The sequence below is a fragment of the Amblyraja radiata genome, chromosome 30 (assembly GCF_010909765.2).
Source record: "Amblyraja radiata isolate CabotCenter1 chromosome 30, sAmbRad1.1.pri, whole genome shotgun sequence".
NCBI classification, from domain to species: Eukaryota; Metazoa; Chordata; class Chondrichthyes; order Rajiformes; family Rajidae; genus Amblyraja; species Amblyraja radiata.
In genome coordinates, this window is record NC_045985.1 from 28,483,121 (window position 1) to 28,500,864 (window position 17,744).

General features: G+C 49.2%; 1 protein-coding gene across 1 annotated transcript in view; it reads right to left on the bottom strand.

Moving 5' to 3' along the window:
* Positions 1-10,770: 10,770 nt before the first annotated feature.
* The window catches only part of LOC116990217 (RLA class II histocompatibility antigen, DP alpha-1 chain), a 58,827-nt gene continuing 51,853 nt past the window's right edge, over positions 10,771-17,744 (bottom strand). The window contains exon 5 of the mRNA XM_033047762.1: positions 10,771-10,911. The gene's annotated coding sequence lies outside the window, so the exon portion shown is untranslated. The remainder of the gene's footprint in view (positions 10,912-17,744) is intronic.

Genomic DNA, 17,744 nt, shown 5'->3' on the forward strand with positions numbered 1-17,744 from the left:
GAAGCAGAGACAAGTGGAAGTGTGGAGAGATCATCACCAGGAACTTTAGTCTGGATGGAGCAGCTGATGCAAGAACCACCAGCCAATGGCCAGAACTTCCCAGGACTGGATTAGTGGAAACATTCCCAAAGTCCCAGATCATGTCAGTGTGGGTTCAGGGCCAGGGATCAGATTGAGAGTGGACCCCAAGGCAGGGGATATTCAAGAGGGAGGGGAGATTGAGTCTGGGACTCAGCACCTTAGAGGCAGTAAAGCAGATTTCCAGGTGAGAGGTGGTGACAGACCAAGTGCTGGGCCATGGGGTTTAGCACAGATGGGCTGGCAGGGCCATGATGGGCCAAATAACCTGCTTGTGTGCTAACCCACATGCAAGGAGCCCACACAACATGCAGTGTCTAGAATCCAAGCTCCCCACCATCTGTTCACATGGGTTTACAATGTCGTGTCCAGCAGAGAAACCCACCAGGGGTTTGAGGGAAATGGTCAGATGATCAGAATTGTAATCTGCAACTGTTTCCCAGCTCCATCACCAGCAGCAGCTTCACCCACTCCCTGGTTGTGACTATTCCATGGAAACCCCATTCCCATGGTTGGCCCATCTCACCAGAGCATCTCCCCACCCTTGCCCCACTCACCTCTCCGGGGCAGCACCTCGCTTTCATCAATGGGAATGTTGGTCTCACAGACGCTGAACGCACTCTGGTATCTTGCTTCTGCTGACCCGTCCGTATTCCATCTGTCCACGTTGCTCTGTATCCAGTCCTTTGCTGCTACCATCTTCCTCTGGTCAAAGTCCAAGAAGTAGAGGAGCTCGCCATCATAGACAATCTGATCAATGTAGGTCCAGTGCTTGGTGTCACTGCTGTTAAACAAACAGCCCACAATCCTGCTTCCGCTGTGAGCCCCTGTAGTGGGGGTGGGGGGGAGGGGGGGGAAAAGGATAAAAGATTACTCCCACACTGGGCACTCACCCCTTGGGGCCATCGTTCTCTTCCCCTCGCCCCACTGAAGACATGTGTGTGGTCTAGCGCCCTGTCCTGACTAACACCTCTCACCTGCTGGTCAACAACTAACACTAGTCCTGGTGCCACCACCATGGTCCAGTCCCCATGGCCAGAGGGCCAATCCCGTACATGAGAGTCAGTAACATCTGCGGTAAATCAACCCACAGAATGGAGACAGGGCTGTCATACCCAGAGCTGTAGGATGTTCCCTGTAGATGACAATGGGAAGCTGTGGGCAACAGCTTCCTTTCAGCAGACCTGGTCTTGATCCTTGACCATCACAAGTGCTGGAGGGTGAAGACCAGGCGAGCGGCCAGTCAGCAGTTGCAACTGGTTCACAGATGGGAACTGTATCTGTAAGGGATGCTGTCACTAAGGGATGCTGTCACTGATCCAAACTGATATTTTAAGGGGGCAACGTGGTTTACAATGAGGGGACTCGGTGTTTGGTGGGGCCACAACTTGCTGGGAATGAGATCAATATCTGGGGGAAATTAATGATCAGTATGCAGGGGTCAAGTTTGATAGGAGTGGGATAAATCAGATTTGGAGTCAGTTGGACAGCACAGAAACACGTCCACAAAAATGCTGGAGAAACTCAGCGGGTGCAGCAGCATCTATGGAGCAAAGGAAATAGGTGACGTTTCGGGCCGAAACCCTTCTTCAACGTCCCTCCCGAAACGTCACCTATTTCCTTCGCTCCATAGATGCTGCTGCACCCGCTGAGTTTCTCCAGCACTTTTGTGTACCTTCGATCTTCCAGCATCCGCAGTTTATTGGCCCAACTTTGTCCATTCTGCACAAATCCCAAATGCCTGCACTTTGTCCATAGCTGTCCAAACACTTCATATCCATTATATTATGTGAATGTATTTTAAATCTCATTTTACTCTTGTTTGTAGATTAATCAGCGGGGACATGAGGCTTGCAGAGGAAACCAGGGTTCAGGGAACGAAGGTTGGATGGACAATAACAGAGCATGGATGGAGTGAGGGACAAGGGTGAGGCATGTTGTCTGTGCAAGGTTCCAACATGCAAAATGCCCAGTTAGATTTGGGAATGAATCATTCTGGGCACATTCCACAGACATAAAGTAGGTACAGAGATCTGACTGTGGGATTGAGTATTTAATATAACCAGCCCACACTGTTCAGGCAACTACAACGACAGCTACAGTCACATCTGAGGCAGGTACAGCAATGCTGCAGGGTGAGTTGGAACCCACAAGGATCACTGATTACACCTGGGAAAGTCTGAGCCTCGACCACTTGCGGCATCACAACAATTACAGCTGGATTATTTGAGTTCTGTCTCACATTTGGATTCTGGCTTGGGCAGCAGTAAAATTAGAGTGCTTGCTTCATAGGACCAGTGACCTGGTTTCAATCCTCAGTTGCTGTGTGGAGTTTGCATGTTCTCCCTGTGACCTTTAAGTCCCTCCCTTCTCTCTCCCTCCCTTCTCCCTTCTCTCTCTCCCCCCCCCCCTCCCTTCCCTCTCCCCCCCCCCCTCCTCTCGTCCCCCTCCCCCCTCTCCCCAAGACCTGTCGGGAACTTGATTTAATCCACTCTCATCTTGAATTCCAACAGATACAAGCTCAGCCTTAAAAGGCCACATACCCATTTCAGTTTAGTCTGGAACAGAACAGTACTGCACATGAATGGCCCTTCAGCCCACAATGTTTGCCCCAAACATAAACAGATTTTATCTGCCTGTACATGATCCATATCCCTCTATCCTCTGCGCTTCCATGTACCTATCCAAAAGTCTCCTAAATGCCACCACCATTGTATCTGTTGTCACCACCATCGCTGGCAACATGCTCCAGGCCTCCACTACTCACCAACAAACTTGCCTTGTACATCTCCATAAAACTTTCTTCCTCTCACCTTAACCCTCTATTGTTGGACCCTGGGAACAATCTCTGACTGTCTACCCTATCTATGCCTCTCACAACTTTACTTCATTCTACACTAGGTCCAAGCATCAACAACCAGTTTCTCACCACAGACTCTACTAGCTTTGCCTGCCTCCAGACTTGTCATTCCACCGACACTCCATGACTCAACTACCCACAGCTGGACTGCTCCTGACAGTCCTCAGAGGCCTCACCTTCATTCCCCTCTGCCATACGACAGAGCTTTTCTTCCATTACCTCTATTCCTAATGCCCCTGTCCCACTTAGGAAACCTGAACGGAAACCTCTGGAGACTTTGCGCCCCACCCAAGGTTTCCATGCAGTTCCCGGAGGTTTTTGTCGAAAGTGGTCGAAAGCGGAGAGAGAACGGAGAAGGGAGGGAGAGAGAGAAGGGAGGGAATTAATGGCCACAGGGAGAACATGCAAACTCCCCACCGCAACTGAGACTTCTTTTATGTTCCGGCGATTATTTCAAAAAATTCAAAACCAGCCGCGACTAAAAATAGGTTGCCGTAGTGGAAGGTAAGACCTCCCTGGTGGAATAAAACTGGGTGGAAAAAAGGTCTTACCTTCCACTACCTGCAACCTCCGGCAACCACCTTCAACTAGCATCGCAACCGGCTTCAACTAGCATGGCAACCACCTTCAACTAGCATCGCAACCGGCTTCAACTAAAAAATTACCGATTTCTAAAACGGCAACCTATTTTTAGTCCCGGCCGGTTTTGAATTTTTTGAAATAATCGGCAGATCATAGAAGAAGCGGAAACCACTTTTGACCATTAGGGAGACTGACATAAACCTCCGGGAACCGCACGGAAACCTTGGGTGGAGCGCAAAGTCTCCAGAGGTTTCCGTTCAGGTCTCCTAAGTGGGACAGGGGCATCACTCTATGGAAAGGATTCCTCACCATTCAGTGATGACCCCTACCCCATCAGTCCCACTCCTCTGCACTCTCCCAGGCAGCCGTCTACACTCTTTAGATCTTTATTTGTAACTATCGGTGTGACATCAACTGTCTCAACTTTTCCACTCACCTCACCTACTCTAACCTCCCCCCCATCTGAACGTACAGGCTTCCGCTCACTCTGCAGCAACCCCAACATTATATCAAACCCACCGTCAGGGAGGTGCCGTGATAGACTGGTGAGCTGACCTCTCTAGTGACACCAGGCGCCAGCTCTCAGACGCCTGACTTGCCCTTGGACCACAGACGACCATAATCGGAGTATTTCTGATTTTATTACTTTTGGCTGTCTGCCCTCTGCAGCCTCCAACCTTATCATTTCCCAACCCCACACGGCCCGGCTTAACCTCCTCCCCAAAATCCATAAACACAACTGGCCTTGCGCACCCATTGTTCCTGCCTGCTCCTGTCCCACTGAATTCATTTCCACATACCTCCACTGCATCTTATCCCCCCGACTCGTGTCCAAGACACCTCAGATCCCCTTTTTCTCTTCAATGACATCCATTTTCCAGGCCCCCGCTCCCTCATCATCACAGTGGATGTTCAGTCACTCTCCCCCTCTATCTCCAACCAGGAAGGCCTTAAAGCCCTTTGTTTCTTCCTCGACCACAGAACTAACCAATTTCCCTCCATTCTCCTCTGCCTAGCAGAGCTGGTCCTTACTCTCAACAACTTTGACTCCTCCCATTTCCTCCAAATCCAAGGCACATCCACGCGCACTCACATGGGCCCCAGCTATGCCTGCTTCTCTGTAGGGTACGTCCAACAATCCCTGTTCCAGGCGTACACTGGCCTTATCCCCAAACCCTATCTCCGCTACTTTGTCGACTGCATCGGGGCTGCCTCCTGCACTCAAATTCACTTGGACCATCTCCGACATCTCCCTTCCATTTCCTGATCTCACAATCTCCATCACTGGAGATAGACTATCGACTGACATCTATCTGGACTACACTTCTTCCCATCCTGCCTCTTGAAAAGACTATCCCTACTCTCAATCCCTCCATCTGCACCACACCTTGCCCCAAGACAAGATGTGTTCCATACAAGGACATCCCAGATGTTCTCATTCTTTAGGGAACAGGGATTCCCTTCTTCCATCATAGGTGAGACGCACAAGCAGGTCTCCTCAGTACCCCGCAGCTCCGCTTGTGCTCCCCCTCCCCCAACAGGGACAGAATGCCCCTAGTCTTCACCTTTCACCCCATCAGCTGTTGCATACAGCATACAGCTCCAATATTTTTGCCACCTCCAACAGGATCCCACCATTTAGCCGCAGCCACATCATCCCATCTTCACCCCTTTCCGCCTTCCACAGAGACCATTCCTTCCGCAACTACTGGGTTAACTCATCACTTCCCACCCAAACCACCCCCTGCCCAGGTACTTTCCCCTGCAACCACAGGAGATGCAACACCTGTCCCTATAGCTCCCCCATCGACTCCATTTAACGACCCTGATTTTCTTTCAGGTGAGGCAGAGGTTTACTGCACCTCATCTACTATATCTGCTGTTCCAGGTGTGGACTCCTATATATTGGCGAGACCAAGCACCGGCTCAGCGATTGTTTCACTGAACGCCTCCGCTCAGTCCACCTAGGCCTACGCGATCGCCCATTTATTAAACACTTTAACTCCCCTCATTCCCACACTGACCTTTCTGTTCTGGGCCTCCTCCACTCTGTGAGGCCCAGTGCCAATTGGAGAAATAGCACCTCATTTTGCTTGGGCAGTTTACACCCCAGCAGTATATAGATTTTTGTAACATTAAGTAACCCTTGTTTTCCCTCTCTCCACCCCCCCCCCCCCCCCCCCTCCCACCACACTAGTTCGCCGATTAGTTTCACTGTCCATCTGATGAATTTGACTGATTATTTGCCTCCTTGTCACCTCCCCTCGGCCAACAATGAACCACTCTACCATTCTGCTTCCATCTGTTGTTTTCACACCTTCCCCTTCCATACCTCTAGACTTTCCATATGTGTCACAATCCAAAACGTCACCCAATCCTTCTCTCCACAGATGCTGCCTGTCCCGCAGAGTTGCTCCAGCATGTTGTGTCTATCTTAACACCAACAGACTGTCCAAGACAAATATCATGAGGACAACCTGCCTATATTTGTATTCAATTTCCTCAGTAATAAGCAAGTGTTAGATTTCCTAATTAAATGTTGTAGCCAAAAATTTGCTTGTGACAACTTTTGCACAGGACATCCCTATCCCTCTTCATCGTGGCGCTACATTCTCATTCAGACGAAGCTTTCTTACAAAAGTAACAAACCTCACATCACACATGCTGCGAGGTACATACGCCAAGGACCCATATTCTGCCCTCGTGTTTTAAAGGGTGGATGTAGAATCTGGATACACTGGTTTTCACCTCCCAAAATATCATAGGTTCTTGAGTGGCGAATAGAAAATGTGATACTAATGTTTAACAAATGAGCGAGAACAAACTGACAACCAACTAATTAGCCTGATGTTTCTGAACAATGGTAGAATTTACAATGTATACAATGCAGCGAATCGTCCGATCAGCAGACAAGATTATTGGCTGCAACCTTCCCACCAATGATGAACTGTACACTGCAAGTGCCAGGAAGTGTGCGGGCAAGATCATCTCTGACCCCTCTCACCCTGGCCACAAACTCTTTGAACCACTTCGCACTGGAAGGCGACTCCGGACTGTCAAAGCTGCCACAGCCAGACATAAAAACAGATTTTATCCACGAGTAGTTGCTCTACTCAACAGCCAAAAATCTGTAGCCTCCCTTTGATCTGGTATTTTGTTGGTTCACATGCTTGATCAATGGTGTTTTATCATTAATGTTTTATTATTATTAATGTTTAGTGTTTTCTGAGTCATTTGTAACTGTCACTGTGTGTCATGTTGTTACTTGTGGGCGGAGCACCAAGGCAAATTCCTTGTATGTGAATACTTGGCCAATAAACTTACTTACAATGTATAAAATAGTTCGGGAGCGGGACCGGCTGGACGACAGGGGGCGTTTTCCCGCGGCTGAAATGTCAAGTCCCGGGATGGTTTAAGAGAGTTGCAGAGACATTCTTCACTCGAGTTACTGGACTTGTGAACACAGGAGGGCGGCGGAAGTTTCAGGGCAGCGAGGAGAACAAGGAATACGGAATCGTGCAGGGAGATGGTGCCCAAGATCAGAGGCAAATTGGAGGCGCTTGCAGTCCCACTTGCATTACTAGTGTGGACAGCATCCCTACATCACCCTAAAGCCCGTGTCCTTCCACTACCAGCTCCGTGGACGCGGAATCACTCGGAGCCGCGAGTGAGCGCTGAGACCCGGCAAGATGCCAGATCGGGACAGATCCATCACAGACACGTCTCCGAGTCGCGCTACACAGTCGCTACTCACCGACTCCAGCATCTTGCTGTCCACAGAGCAGCAGCGAACACAACAAGAGCGAAACCCTGAGCCACAGGGCGCGGAGCTGGGCGGCGCCGTCCTTCATCACCGCTCACTGGACACCAACTAAAGCAAAGATCCGACAGACACCAACTAAAGCAAAGATCCGACAGACACCAACTAAACAGCAGCGACTCGTCCACACCCGCTTTATATACGGACCCAGCAGCACAAACCAATCACAGCCGGGCAGAGAGGGGCCAATCACAGCTGGGCAGAGAGGAGCCAATCACAGCCGGGCAGGTTCACAAATGATAGGATGAGAATTAGACCATTCGGCCCATCGAGTCCACTCCGTCATTCAATCATTGGCTCTGCCTCCTAATCCCATTTCCTGCCTTCTCCCCATAAACATTGACACCCGTTCCAATCGGGAATTTGTCTATCTCTGCCTTAAAATTATCCGCTGATAGCCCTCTGTGGCAATGAGTTCCTCAGATTAACTACTTACTGACGAAAGAAGTTCCTCCTCACCTTCTTTCTGAAGGAACGCCCTTTAATTCCTCTGGTCTTAAAATCTCCCACCAGTGGAAATATCCTCTCCACATCCACATCTCTGCCTTTCATTATTCTGTAGATATATATGAGGCCCCCCCTCAAACTTCTAAACTCCAGTGAGTAGAGGCCCAGAGCCGTTAAACGGTCATCGTATGTTAACCCGTTCATTCCTGGGATCATTCATGTAAACCTCCTCTGGACCCTTTCCAGAGCCAACACATCCTTCCTCAGATATGGGGCCCGTATTAGCTCACAGTACCGCAAATGTGGCCTCACCAGCGCCTTAATGGGCCTCATCATCACATCCTAATAAATGAGATAAGATGCTTGAGGAACTCGGCAGGTCAGGATAGTTAGGACTGGACGGGTTTGGTTTGGTCTAGACGGGCTAGATGTCTACTGTGTCCCTCCATCTGATGTTTGGCGAAGGTGATGTGGGGACAGGGGGACACGGTGATGTGGGGACAGGGGGACACGGTGATGTGGGGACAGGGGGACACGGTGATGTGGGGACAGGGGGACACGGTGATGTGGGGACACGGTGATGTGGGGACACGGTGATGTGGGGACAGGGGGACACGGTGATGTGGGGACAGGGGGACACGGTGATGTGGGGACAGGGGGACACGGTGATGTGGGACAGGGGGACACGGTGATGTGGGACAGGGGGACACGGTGGAGTGGGGACAGGGGATAGTGATGGTGAGATCATGGTTTCTCCTTTTCTGATGTCAAAAGCCTTGATCGGACTTGTAATGTTCAAAAGTTTAGATGATTACCTACTTTTATGTTTGCACCTAAACGTTATCACAATGTTTTCCTCTGATTTATGGCTGATTCTTCCTCAAGATGATTCTTCCATCGCCCTTGAGATGTTTTATTGTGATTACATTCCTGTTACTACTCCATCTTTGAACTAAGGAGGCTCTTTCAACAACACAATGCTTCCCAACATCGTTCGATGAAGAGTCTCTTTATTTATCCGACACATTCTCGGGCCCCATCGAGCACCTGACTAATTTACCCAACACGTTCTTCCTTTGGAACGATTCATATGTACTCATTCAGGGCCTTGGTGAGACCAAGCCTGGAGTATTGTGGACAGATTTGTCTCCATCTGTAAGATGGACTGACCATAAGGAATGTGGAGGTGGACAGAAATGCAGTCTGCAGAAGGGTCTGGACCCGAAACGTTCGCTCCATAGATGCTGCCTCACCCGCTGAGTTTCTCCAGCATTTTTTGTCTACCTTCGATTTTCCAGCATCTGCACTTCTTTTCTAAACAAGGAATGTGAACATTCCGTCCATGGATGATGGTTTAGTCAGGGACAGGGAGACACGGTGAAATGGGGACAGAGGGACGGTGCAGTGGGGACAAGGGGGATATGGTGACATGGGGACACAGTAAACTGGGGACAGGGGACAAGTGAAGTGGGGACCGGGGATACGGTGATTTAGGGATGTGGATGGTGACGTGGGGACGGGACACGGTGACAGCGGGACACAGTGATGAGGGGACAGGGTGATGTGGGAACAGGGAGACACGGTGATTTGGGAACAGGGGATGTGGGGACGGGGATACGGTGAAATGGGGACAGGGGACACGGTGACGTGGGGACAGTGACGTGGAGACGGGGACTCACTGAAATGGGGATGGGACACAGTGAAGTGGGGACAGGGGGACAGGGTGAAATCGGGATGGGGACGGTGACGTGGGGACGGGGGAAATGGTGAAGTGGGGACCGGGGACATGGGGACACGTTTACGTGGCGGCAGCGGGGCAAAGTTACGTGGGGACAGGGTGACGTGGGGACACAGTGAAATGAGGACAGGAGGACATGGTGAAATGGAGACGGGGACTAATCCGTCATCCATGAATGATGGGTTAGTCTGTGACAGGGAGACACGGTGAAACGAATGATGGGTTAGTCTGAAGAGTGACTCAGTAAACTGGGACTGTATCCTCCAGTGGTTTGAAGGATGATGGGAGGATTCATTAAAAATGTTTTAAGTTCTTCCACACAATGAGATATTTTTCTCCTGTTGAGGAATCAGGATCCAGGAAGAACCTTCTCAGACGAAGAGTTTGGCCATTTAAAAGAGTGAAGAGTGACTCTTCTCCAAAAAGGTAATGAATCTTTGTAATTCTCTGCATTGGAAGATTATGAACGTCATGGAAATGAGGCAATTCAGTCAAGAGAATAGTGATGTCCTGAAATGCATCCACCTTACAAAGGAGTCTTGAGGCACATAAGTCCCTGGGGCCTGACAAGTGTATCTCAGACATTGTGGGGAGGTTTGGAACAAAAAGAACTGCAGATGCTGGTTAATACACAAAAGAACACAAAGTGCTAGAGTAACTCAATGGGTCACGTAGAATTCCTGGAGAACATGGATAGTTTGGGGTCGAGACCCTTCCTCTCCCCCCCTCCCCCGTCAGTCTGAAGAAGGGTTCAGACTCGAAATGTCATCTATCTGCTCTCCAGTGACGTTGAGTTACTCCAGCACTTTGTGTCCTTTAGGGATATTTATATAATCCTTTGTCCAGGGGTGAGGTTCCAGACCACTAGACAGCAGTGAATATAGTACCGTTATTTAAGTAAGACACACCAGGGAACCACTGACAGGTGAGTCTAACATTACTGTTGGCAGAGTTATTGGAGGGGATTCTGAGAGGATCCAAGGGAGAATTTTCACACAGAGGATGGTGTATATGGAACATGCTGCCAGAAGAGGTTGCTGAGGCAGGCATACTAACAACATTTAAAGGACATTTGGACAGGTACATGGATAGAATGGTACATGTCTATGGGCCAAACGTAGGTAAATAGACTAGGTCAGGAAGACACCTTGGTTGACATGGATGAGTTAGGCCAAAGGGCCTGTTTATGTGCTGTACATAATTACAACTATGATTAACCAACAATAAACAGACAGAGATGGCGACTGGTGGGTTAATTTGCGGGTTTATTGGTACAGCATCCAATCACGGAGTATGTAGCCGTGGTCTGTGTAACAAGTACAGATCCCCCGGGTGGAGACGCAGCGTCTGGAGGCTGAGACACCGGGGACGTCAGCAAGGAAATGTCTGGAGAAAGAAAAGGAGGTTAGTGAGGTTCAACCGGGGAGGGGCATCTACATTGGGCAACTGAACAACTGGAGGTAACTCACTGGGCAACAGGGAATCCACACCGCCTGGCACGTTGAACAAATCATTATTGGGGTCACAATGTAACTGAACATCCCTGAAGATCCCTCCCACGGTTTCCCAGTCCCTGTGATAGCTCCTGTCCCCAGGGTGTCTGCAACCCACTTAGTTTTGCTTTTGATGGTGAACAGGCCCAGGCACAGCTGCTGAACATCCGTTCCATACACAAGGTCATACCTGGACATCCTACATAAATGCACATTTCCAGTTCTCCTTCCCAACTTAGAACCCCTCCTTCCAACTCCCTCCTTCCTTTCCCCTCTGATACCCTATTGCTTGACTCCCTCCCTCTCTGCACCTTTTCCCCAGCGTTTCACTCCACATCCTCAAGTCATTCCTCTCTTTCACAGTACTGTAGTAAGATGCTGCAGATGTTCTACCAATCAGTGGTAGCCAGCGCCATGTTCTTCACTATCGTGTGCTGGGGAAGCAGGGCGAAGGCCACAGATGCCAACAAGATTTAACAAGCTTATCAGGAAGGCTGGTTCCATCTTGGGGGCGGAATTGGATTCACGGCGGGTGGTCTTGGACGGAAAGATATTCCTCAAACTGAGGAGCATCCTGGACAATACAGCTCATCCCCTCCATGACACTGGTCATCCTGAGAAGTATCTTCAGCAGCAGCTTGGTTTCACCAAGATGCAGTACAGAACACCACAGGAGATCCTACTTCCCTGTGGCTGCCGAACTGTACAATTCCTCCCCTTTCTGTTGTGGGGTAGACTGACTTCCTTCCTTCACCCCCCCCCCCCCCCCTCCCCCCCCCCCCCCCCCCCCCCCCACTTCTATCAATCTTTGCACATCCCTAATCATTTCCACTCATCACTTTAAAGAGTTGAACACATGGCTCAAAGATTTCATTGGAAGAAGTGGGTTTGAATTCATGGGACATTGGCATCGGTATTGGGAAAGGAGGCAGCTGTTCTGATGGGACAGACTCCACATGAACCCTGCTGGGACCAGAGTCCAAACGAACCGCCATTGATAGGGCTTTAAACTAAAACAGTGGGAGGGTGGGTTCACCAAATTGGAAATGTATGGATGAATTTAAAGTGGAAGTAGAATGCAGGAGAGGTTACTGAAGTCTCCAGAAGAATTAATCGGACAGAAAGTTTAAGAAGGGATAATAGACAATAGACAATAGGTGCAGGAGTAGGCCATTTGGCCCTTCGAGCCAGCACCGCCATTCAATGTGATCATGGCTGATCATCCCCAATCAGTACCCCGTTCCTGCCCTCTCCCCATATCCCCTGACTCCGCTATTTTTAAGAGCCCTATCTAGCTCTCTCTTGAAAGCATCCAGAGAACCGGCCTCCACTGCCCTCTGAGGCAGAGAATTCCACGGACTCACCACTCTCTGTGAGAAAAAGTGTTTCCTCGTCTCCATTCTAAATGGCTTACTCCTTATTCTTAAACTGTGGTCCCTAGTTCTGGACTCCCCCAACATCGGGAACACGTTTCCTGCCTCTAGCGTGTCCAAGCACTTAACAATCTTATATGTTTCAATGAGATGCCCTCTCATCCTTCTAAACTCCAGAGTGTACAAGCCCAGCTGCTCCATTCTCTCAGCATATGACAGCCCCGCCTTCTTGGTTCTTGGTTTCTTGGTCCTCCAAAATATTCCAAAATGGAATTTAAACTGGAGGTGGTGAAGGGAGGGCTTAAGCCAGAAAGGGTTATTGGGAAGAAAGCGCTATTTTAAATTTAGTTGCATCTGGTTGGGTAACTATAGTAGGGTGGAGATTATCCATGCTTTAATTGTACGGGGGAAGAACGAATTGCTGTACACATCTGTCTCTGTAGCTGGGATCACAAATTGACTCGAATGCCCTCGTCTGCTCCTAATTGGTTTGGGTTTGGTGTAGGTCTTGTAATCTATGTCGAGCTGACCATTTAACATTTTGTAAAAACAGGTCAAACGGTGAGCTTCACGTCTGTCTTGGAGAGGGTTCCACCCCAGAGAATTCAGAAGTTTGGTGACACTCGCTTCTCTCTCATAGGTGTTAGTAACAAATCGAGCTGCCTGTCTTTGGACACGTTCGATGAATGAAATGTTTGTATTTGTGTATGGGTCCCATGCTGCAACTGCGTAGCCCAAATGAGGTCTAACGAGGGTGAAGTATAGCTTCTCCATGATAGAAGTTGAACAATGATGAAAGTTGCGCCTCAGGAAGTTTAGGACACCTGTTGCTTTCACCGTTGCATGATGAGTCTGACCATTCCAACGCAGATCATTCTGCAATTTGATGCCAAGATACTTGGTTTGTTTGGATTCTTCAAGGGTGGCACCAAGTATATTGTAAGATGTTTCACCTGGATTCCTCCTTCTGGTGACACGCATAGTTTCACATTTGGAAGGGTTGAACCCCATTGTTGTGACCACTCAACCATAATATCAAGATCCTTTTGGAGAGCATCTTCATCATCAGCTGACTTAATTGGACGGTATAGCAAGCAATCATCAGCGAATAGTCTGGTCGTACTTGCGACTTTTTCATGGATGTCATTTATGTAAAGCAAAAATAGGTGTGGGCCAAGTACTGTGCCCTGAGGTGTACCACTGGATGCCAATTGCAGCTATTTCCGTTCACACACACACGCTGAAGACGTTTTGCAAGTACTTGTTAATGAAACAGGATGATAATTCTCTGGGTTGGTGGTTGAACCCTTCTTAAAGCGAGGAGTGATGTTGGCCTTCCTCCAATCCAGCGGAACATCACTCGAGTCAAGCGATTGTTGAAAAATGAACTGCAAAACTGGAGCCAGTTCTTCGGCTGCGATCTAGAGGGCTTGATTATGTATCAGATCTGGTCCAATTGCTTTTGTGGTATTGACGTTGAGCAATAACTTCTTGACACCTTCAACCTCAATTTTAATAGCAGGCACATCAGCATACGGGCTGGGCGGTAGGACTGGAAATGATGAAGGCTCCACATCTTCCCGGGTGAAAAAGTGTTGAAATTGGTTTGCAAGAGCTTCTGCTTTCGCCTGGTCCTCGGTGATCAGACAGTTGTTCACTTTAAGCATCTGGACACCAGTGTTGTATGTCCACAAAATTGCTGGAGAAACTCAGCAGGTGCAGCAGCATCTATGGAGCGAAGGAAATAGGCGACGTTTCGGGCCGAAACCCTTCTTCAGACTGAAGAAGGGTTTCGGCCTGAAACGTCGCCTATTTCCTTCGCTCCATAGATGCTGCTGCACCCGCTGAGTTTCTCCAGCAATTTTGTGTACCTTCGATCTTCCAGCGTCTGCAGTTCCTTCTTGAACAGTGTTGTCTGTCCGTCTGGATTTCACATATCTCCAAAAAGCCTTGGGTTGCTCTCCCCCAAGAATAGAAGAAACATGTTGTCTATGAGCATTCCTAATTGCACGATCGACTTGCTTTCGCACTCTAGTAAAATTGTCCCAATCCAATTTTGTACCCCTTTTTTTGGCACGGATCTAAAACTTCTCTTTCTTACTGCAGAGACGTTTCAGTTTTGCCGAAAACCAAGGACAACGCATACGGCCCTTAATGAGTTTTTGAGGAACATGATTTGTAACAATATTATTTAAAGAGTTTTTCAGCCACACCCAGTTGTCATTTACGGATCTTTTATCTGGTTGCAGGTTGAAGAAATATTTTCCCAGTTTTTTTGCTAAGACGATAAATTCCTCGCTGTTCACTTTTTCCCAGAGGGAAATTTTAAGCGGTGGTTTTGAAGGAACTTTAAGCTTTAAGTGCAGTTTTGCTTGGATAATATAATGATCGCTAATTCCAGCACACGATGAAACTTCCGAAATTAAATCTGGGTGTGAAGTGAACAATAAATCTAAAGTATTTTCGGTGCCACTTGTCTCATCACGCCTGGTAGGGAAAGTGACTTTTTGGGACAGGTGATTTTCCACAGTAAGGTCAGCTAGTGCTTCCTGGAGAGCCCCTTTTGGTTCGCTTTGTATGCCGTCAGACCAATCTACACCCGGGACATTGAAATCACCCCCCAGGATGATAAGTGGAGAGCGTGATAAGGTGTTAATTTTGGAGATGTTTGATCCAAGATCTAAAGGAGGCTCCGTTTTCATGTCAGGTGGTCGGTAAAAGCTTCCGATCTGTAACGACTGACCCTCGAGTGTATTAAAATTTGCCAGAGTCGCTGACTAAGTCTGTTCTTTCAAAACAAGGAATGGTATTGTTAACTCCGATGAAGACACCGCCTCCATGCGTGTTTCTGTCCATTCTAAAAATTTGGAGGTGAGGAGGGAAAATCTCAGCAGATTAGATTGATGGGTCCAGCCAAGATTCAGACCCGATAAGGATATCAGGGTTTTCAGTTTTAATAAATGAATTAACCTTCCCGGGAATTAACCTTGTAAACCTACGCTGCTCTCCCTCAATAGCAAGACTATGAGAAGCTGTTTTTGCTTTTAAAAAAACTTTAATCATGAATAACGTGAAATATAAGATGAAATCCTAATTGAACCTGATTACAGCGTGGAGAGGAAAAATGTGTAAGAATAAAAATTTAAGAGCTAGCGCGTAGCGTTTTGAGGAAGATACAAAACATACATACAACACACAGGACTTTTAGTACATGGACTAGACTAAGTGGGACCCATTGGGTCCCAGTCACACAGGAAGCCTGGTCCCTCGAACGCAACCCATTCCCCAAAGCAATATTCCACCACTCACCTGTTCCCCCAACGTAACCCGTTCCCCCAAAGCAATATTCCACCACTCACCCATAACCCCTAACTGCGCAGACGTGGCTCATTTCCCCTCATCCCCAGCACTCCCCCCCCCTTCCTCTTCAAGTGTGGGAGGGGAGTGGAGGCGGGTGTGCGGTGGGAGGGGAGCGGGCAGGGGGTTGGAGGTGGGGGGGGAGCACATGGTGTGGGGGATGGGGGTGGGGGGTGGTGTCGCGATGGGGTGTGGGGGGGAAGGGAGGTGTGTATGTGCTGCTTCTCTTGTTGCATTCTTCAGGTGGGGGCTGTCGGGGGCCGGTGGAGGAGGGAGGAGCTTCCTGCACCCAGGGAAGGGGGACAGCTTCAGGAAGAGCCTGTCAGGGGCCGGTGGTGGCAGTGCTGCCATGGCCAACTGCTGTAGGACCCTCCACCCCAGCCCCCAACAGCCCCCTCCTGAAGCCATCCCCCTCCCTCGCCGGAGGATGCCCCCCACCACTGGCCTCTGCCTGCAGTCGTCCCGTCCACAGCTTTATTAAATACACTCAGCTTTATTCTCCTCGCCACCGGTGATTGACAGCGGGTGCTGGATCGGGCAGTTTTTACGATTTTTAAACATTCATAACTTTTGTACTATGTCAGCAATTGGAAGAAAACTTGTTGCACTTACAGCGCAGAGAATGGCGAGAAAGGTGGAGAAACCAAAAAATTTGAGCATATTACACCAATTCTTAAATCCTTACATTGGCTGCCTGTATGTCAGAGAATTGATTTCAAAATCCTGCTGCTCACGTATAAATCACTACATGGTTTAGTGCCAAAGTATATCACTGACATGCTTGCACTATATAAACCTTCTAAGATCAACTGAGACCAATCTGTTAGTGATTCCCAGAGTAAATACAAAACATGGGAAAGCAGGATTTAGTTACTATGCAACAAATAGCTGGAATAAACTTCCTGAAGATTTAAGACTTGCCCCAACTTTGACCACTTTTAAAACAAGACTGAAAACTTTTATGTTTACTTTAGCTTTCAACTAAATATTAACTACATTACACTTTTAACTTTTGCACTTTTCTATAATGCATTTTCAACTTTGCTTTTATTTTATTTTAATTCTTCTATTTTATTTCATTTTATTGTATGACATGTCTTTATGTGAAGCACTTTGGGTCTGCCTCGTGCATGAAATGTGCTATATAAATAAAGTTGCCTTGCCTTGCCAAACATCGTAGCGTAAACGGGTTCCATTTTTGCGCAAATTGAAAAACCAGACGCAAACCAGACGAGGACAAGATGAGTTTTATAAGTATACTAGACCTAAGGAGACCCGTTGGGTCCCGTCCCCTCAACGCACGGTTGCGGGTGGGGGGGAGGGGGGCTCTGTGGTGTCACTCATACACTACCACACCCCACACACATGGGGGGGAGGAGGATGAGAGGGGGGTGGGTGAGGGGAGAGGGGGAGAGTGGGGGAGAGGAGGGGGCGAGAGGGGGTAGGCGGGAGAGAGGGGGGTGTGAGTGGGGAGTGGGAGGGAAGGAGGCGGGGAGGGGAGTGGGGGAAGGGGGCTGGAGGGGGAGAGAGAAGGGGAGAGTGGGAATTGGGGGAGGGGGAAGGAGGGGAAGAGAGGGGGATGGGGAGAACGGAGAGGGGGAAGGGGAGAGTGGGGTAGGGGGTGGGAAAGGAGGGGGAGAGAGGGGTGGGGAGGGGGGAGGGAGGAGGAGGATGCAGGGGAGAATTGAGAGGGGGAGGGGAGGATTGTGAAAGGGAGGGAGGGGGAGAAAGGGGGGAGACTGGGGAGGGAGGGGGAGATGGTTAGGGGGAGAGAGGCAGGGGTAGGGGGAGAGAGGGAGAAAAGTGGAGAGGGAGGGGAGAGGGGTAGGGGGGAGGGAGGGAAGGTGGGGAGGGAGGGAAGGTGGGGAAGGTGGGGAGGGAGGGAAGGTGAGGAGGGGAGAGGGGGAGGGTGGAGAAAGAGGGGGGAAGGAGTGGGAGAGGAGGGGATGTGGGGGAGTGGAATGGGGGGGGAGGAGGAGAGGGATTGTGAGGGGGA